General features: G+C 42.6%; 1 pseudogene; it reads right to left on the bottom strand.

Annotated features, from left to right (window-relative positions):
• Positions 1 to 333: 333 nt before the first annotated feature.
• The window catches only part of LOC115103938 (spectrin beta chain, non-erythrocytic 1-like), a 115652-nt pseudogene continuing 109985 nt past the window's right edge, over positions 334 to 6000 (bottom strand).

Here is a 6000-nt window from a genome sequence, read left to right as displayed (position 1 = left end):
CAAAACATTTTCCCAGCATCTCTACAGTGCATTTTCTGTGTTTGTGGGTTAGGGTGCGGTGTGGGCCTCAGATTTTCACATATAGTAGGGCAGTTGCAGATGGGTTATTAGGAATTTTGGGCTGTTGTGCGTTAACAAAAATATGACCAGCACATCACAATAAGGTGCTCTGTACTGAAGTTATAGACTAGGGCATTTGAACTTTGAATGTGTATTTACAGTTACATTGATTGCACAGAGTAGACTTAAAGTACTCATTAGATTACAGCAAGGTTCAACATTTTCAAGCAGACGAGCTCCACTTTTCCAAAACCATAGGTAGCAAACAAACTATAATGTTTAATAGCATTTTAATGACATCGCACATATTTGAGAGAGAGAGAGAGAGAAGTCTACAGGTGCAGTTTCATACATCAGAAATCCAGGTCAATATTCCATATATGCCCAAAGACCCAGGCATTGCAAAGCATTTCATTCCTATTACATAATTTCTGATTGTGTTTTTTTCTCTCAATACAATAGATACAGTGACAAAGAAATGCACACTATGTATCAAATAACAGGATAACATAGCAAAAATTATAATGTGCAGTGCTAGAGCCAACAAGCAAGCAACCTTTTTTTGCAGTAAATGCTGAATTTCCACATTTCAATTTAACATCAATGCTTTAAAGTGTTTGTTATACATACTGATTTTATAATCTGTAGCCAACTAGTATTATTTGGAAACATATATTATGATGCAACTCAAGAGGGACAAAAGTAAACAAAGGAAAAAAATTACTGGTTTATGATATATATAAAACATTACACCATGAGGGAAGAATTTAAAGATATTCATCTTGTTTCAATTAAAGGTGTATTATTAGGCTTATCTTGACCAAAAAAGAAATGCGCTTATTCATAATGCTGGCTAGCTATGCCCTTGTGGAGCCTGATATTTTCTCGAGGTTGTTTGTTTTCAAGTAAGAATCATAGTAAATTATGTTGAAAAGTTTCGTTAAATTCTTTATTCAATATGTGTATGTCCAGTCAGTAATGTATGTCCAGTTTTGAAGTAATGTTGTCTCCCTTTTCAGCAGAAAAAAAATGTAGGCCTGCCTCTTGAAGACACCCTCACAAAATTGAGGAAATGTTTAAACACTCAGACCCATTATGACAAAAAGCACAAAAACACATTTTTACAAGTAAATAATTAAGGTTAAAAAATTAAATGGTCCTCATGATATTACCAAATCTATTTCACGATGGAACCTGCCAGATACACCTTGACACTAACAAAGTTCAAATGTTTCATTTACATTTGTATTTCATGTCTCATCAACCGTTTTACCCAATTCCAGGAACATTAAACACAGCATGTGGTGTAGTTGAGCAGGAATATCATTGTGGCTGGACAGACAAAAATGAAAAAGAAGTAAAGAAAAAACAATGCTGCACTAATAAAAAACAGAATGTCTTCATTGCTGAGAAACTTTATAGTTTTTTCTTGCCAAAGAGGCTGAATCGCTTCTCCTTGTCCTTTTCTTTGTCTTTCTCCCGCTTGCCCGGGCTGGATTCGGTGGTGAGGGTGACAGTGGCGGGCAGGGTCTGGGCTCGGCTCGACGCCGGAGTGCTCTGGTTGCTGGGCGTAATCGATACCTTGTCAGGTGTCCCCGCGTTCAGAATGGCCTGGATCCATGTGCTCATCTCCTCCTGTAAGGGGTCATTGAAAGGTCAGTTTCCTAAGCACTTTTTTAAGCTAATGTTGTGCTTTCTCTGTCTCAAAAAGAGAATGGCAATTGTAAAGATCTATGTTTATAAGTGAATGAAATTTGCCAAAGAAGTACTTTGGCAAAGAAGTACTGAGTCTGGGTCGTCATGACATATAAAGTGCCACATTAGCTAGGGAATTTTGGGGAAACTCACCCTAGAAGAATAGGTGCATGCAAGGTAGTGGAGGCCAGTTTAACAACTAGCCCAATAATTAGGTTGGGTAGTCAAGAACAGGGCCTCTATACAAAAGTTGTTGTTCATTTGTTTTACAGTATACCCACTGTTTTGTTTTGGCCTACCGAAACAATATTTAACAGGATTACACAAAATGTTAAACAAAGGAAGCCGACTTACCTCTTCTTTGGCTTGGAAGAGATACTCATTTCCATCAGCAACTCTGAGAAAAAAAAGAAAAAAATTGGGGGGGGGAACTTAATAAACATATATACACTGCTCAAAAAAATAAAGGGAACAATAAAATAACACATCCTAGATCTGAATGAATGAAATAATCTTAATAAATACTTTTCTCTTTACATAGTTGAATGTGCTGACAACAAAATCACACAAAAATGATCAATGGAAATCAAATTTATCAACCCATGGAGGTCTGGATTTGGAGTCACACTCAAAATTAAAGTGGAAAACCACACTACAGGCTGATCCAACTTTGATGTAATGTCCTTAAAACAAGTCAAAATTAGGCTCAGTAGTGTGTGTGGCCTCCACGTGCCTGTATGACCTCCCTACAACGCCCGGGCATGCTCCTGATGAGGTGGCGGATGGTCTCCTGAGGGATCTCCTCCCAGACCTGGACTAAAGCATCTGCCAACTCCTGGACAGTCTGTGGTGCAACGTGGCGTTGGTGGATGGAGCGAGACATGATGTCCCAGATGTGCTCAATTGGATTCAGGTCTGGGGAACGGGCGGTCCATAGCATCAATGCCTTCCTCTTGCAGGAACTGCTGACACACTCCAGCCACATGAGGTCTAGCATTGTCTTGCATTAGGAGGAACCCAGGGCCAACCGCACCAGCATATGGTCTCACAGGGGGTCTGAGGATCTCATCTCGGTACCTAATGGCAGTCAGGCTACCTCTGGCGAGCACATGGAGGGCTGTGCGGCCCCCCAAAGAAATGCCACCCCACACCATGACTGACCCACCGCCAAACCGGTCATGCTGGAGGATGTTGCAGGCAGCAGAACGTTCTCCACGGTGTCTCCAGACTATGTCACATGTGCTCAGTGTGAACCTGCTTTCATCTATAAAGAGCACAGGGCGCCAGTGGCGAATTTGCCAATCTTGTTGTTCTCTGGCAAATGCCAAACGTCCTGCACGGTGTTGGGCTGTAAGCACAACCCCCACCTGTGGAAGTTGGGCCCTCATACCACCCTCATGGAGTCTGTTTCTGACCGTTTGAGCAGACACATGCACATTTGTGGCCTGTTGGAGGTCATTTTGCAGGGCTCTGGCAGTGCTACTCCTGCTCCTCCTTGCACAAAGGTGGAGGTAGTGGTCTTGCTGCTGGGTTGTTGCCCTCCTACGGCCTCCTCCACGTCTCCTGATGTACTGGCCTGTCTCCTGGTAGCGCCTCCATGCTCTGGACACTACGCTGACAGACACAGCAAACCTTCTTGCCACAGCTCCTATTGATGTGCCATCCTGGATGAGTTGCACTACCTGAGCTACTTGTGTGGGTTGTAGACTCCGTCTCATGCTACCACTAGAGTGAAAGCACCGCCAGCATTCAAAAGTAACCAAAACATCAGCCAGGAAGCATAGGAACTGAGAAGTGGTCTGTGGTCACCACCTGCAGAACCACTCCTTTATTGGGGGTGTCTTGCCAATTGCCTATAATTTCCACCTGTTGTCTATTCCATTTGCACAACAGCATGTGAAATGTATTGTCAATCAGTGTTGCTTCCTAAGTGGACAGTTTGATTTCACAGAAGTGTGATTGACTTGGAGTTACATTGTGTTGTTTAAGTGTTCCCTTTATTTTTTTGAGCAGTGTATTTCAGATTCAAAAGAGATTCGGATAGCAACATTTGCAAAAAAAAAACATTCTGAAATGGCAGTCATTAAACTGAACTGGTTCTAACAAAATGAATTAGAACATTAAGAAATCCGATTTAGACTGAAGCAGATAGCGTAAAGAAGTGCAACTGAGAGGATCCACTTCTGGGGTGATTCCATGAGAAGAAACATGAACACCACTCAAATTTTTTACCTGAGTTTGAAGACATGCTTCTTTTTTTTGTAGTCCATGGCCACATCACACACAGCCCCCATTAGACTGATTGGAATCGCATTATGGTAGGGGATGCCTTGACCAGCAGCCTTGTTGTCTTTGTAGAAGCCCATTTCCTGATTGTTGATAACGCAGTACACGTTATGCCATGATCTGAAAAAGAGAGCTTTGTGAGCCTGGGAAAAAAGTCATTGTGAGCCTGGGATGTATTGTACAACACAAGTTACCTTCCTTAAAATAATCTATTTACATAAAAATAAACGGTATAATTAAATGACTTCTTCCAAACAATGCTATTTGGATTCTCTCTTTTGATCCAGTTCACCATACCTGCTTGAGGCCTTCTTGTTGTGTCCCTCCCATTCATGCTTGCGATGCAGGAAGCCCTCCAGCTGAGCCACAGGCGTATCGTGGTTCTGGGTCAGCAACGTGGAGGACAGGCTGCCCTTGCCCCGCCGGTCGGCTGTGGGTGAGGGAATGGGGCTCGGGTCCTTTGAGTTCTGCTCCGTCACTCCATTCATGATCTCAACTCTATCCAAGCCGTTCTGTGTGTGTGTGTGAGAGCGAGAGAGCGAGAGAGAGAGAGAGAGTGAGAGAGAGAGCCCAATCATTTCCCCAATCATGCCTTAAAACTAGAGTATGCAACGCTAATAGGCTCTTCTGGTTTCTGAATTGTATTTGGACAAAGAATGTTGTGATTGAGTCAACCAGGTATGCGCCCAGGTAGGACGCCAGGTAGCGCCCCTGGAGGTGGGGGGGGGTACTGTTACACCTTGGTCTGTTTCACATGTCTCTGTTCTTGTCTCCACCCCCCCTCCAGGTGTTGCCCATCTTCCCCATTATCCCCAGTGTACTTATACCTGTGTTTGTATGTTGCCAGTTTGTTTTGTTTGTCAAGCCTACCAGTGTTTTTCCTCTTGCTCCTGTCTTTTTCTAGTTCCTGTTTGCTAGTTTCCCCGGTTTTGACCATTCTGCCTGCCCTGACCCTGACTGCCATTCTGTACCTTGTCACACCACCCTGGATTACTGACCTCTGCCTGCCCTTGACCTGTAGTTTTGCTTGCCCCATGTACTAGTAATAAACATTTGTTACTTTGACACTGTCTGCATCTGGGTCTTCTCCTGAAATGTAATAAAATGCCTGGGTTACATGCATGGAAGTGTATTTGAGTTTTAAAATACATACCAAGTGTATTTCCTAATACATTCCAATAATCAACTACTTGTCTTAAAAATAACATTTAAAATTCTAAATATTTACTTTGGAATGTCTTTAAAAGTAATTAAATTACCCTAGATAGTATTTGAACCCTGGTCTGCACTGTATCACCATACCAATGATGTATATTTGTATTTATTATGGATCCCCATTATCTCTTCCTGGGGTCCAGCAAAATGAAGGCAGTTATACAATTTTAAAAACATTACAATACATTCACAGATTTCTCAACACACTGTCTGCCCTCAGGCCCCTACTCCACCACTACCACATATCTGCAATACCAAATTGATGTGCACGTGTGTGTATAGTGTGTATGTTATCATGTGTATGCATGTGTCTCTGTACATGTTTGTGTTGCTTCACAGTCCCCGCAGTTCCATAAGGTGTATTTTGATCTGTTTCTTAAATCAAATTCTACTGCTTGCATCAGTTACTTGATGTGGAATAGAGTTCCATGTAGTCATGGCTCTATGTAGTACTGTGCACCTCCCATAGTCTGTTCTGGACTTGGGCACTGTGAAGAGACCTCTTGTGGCATGCCTTGTGGGGTATGCATGGGTGTCCGAGCTGTGCGCCAGTAGTTCAAAACAGACAGCTCGGTGCATTCAACATGTCAATACCTCTTATAAATACAAGTAATGATGAAGTCAATCCCTCTTCCGCTTTGAGCCAGGAGAGATTGACAAGCAATCTCTGCTGCCCTGTTTTGAGCTAATTTCTAAGTCCCGGATATGTGGTACCTGACCACACGGCTGAACAGTAGTCCAGGT

The sequence above is a fragment of the Oncorhynchus nerka genome, linkage group LG21, assembly GCF_034236695.1.
Source record: "Oncorhynchus nerka isolate Pitt River linkage group LG21, Oner_Uvic_2.0, whole genome shotgun sequence".
NCBI lineage: Eukaryota > Metazoa > Chordata > Actinopteri > Salmoniformes > Salmonidae > Oncorhynchus > Oncorhynchus nerka.
Note: the sequence above shows the minus strand (reverse complement) of the source record. Positions and strands in the feature narration are given on the sequence as shown.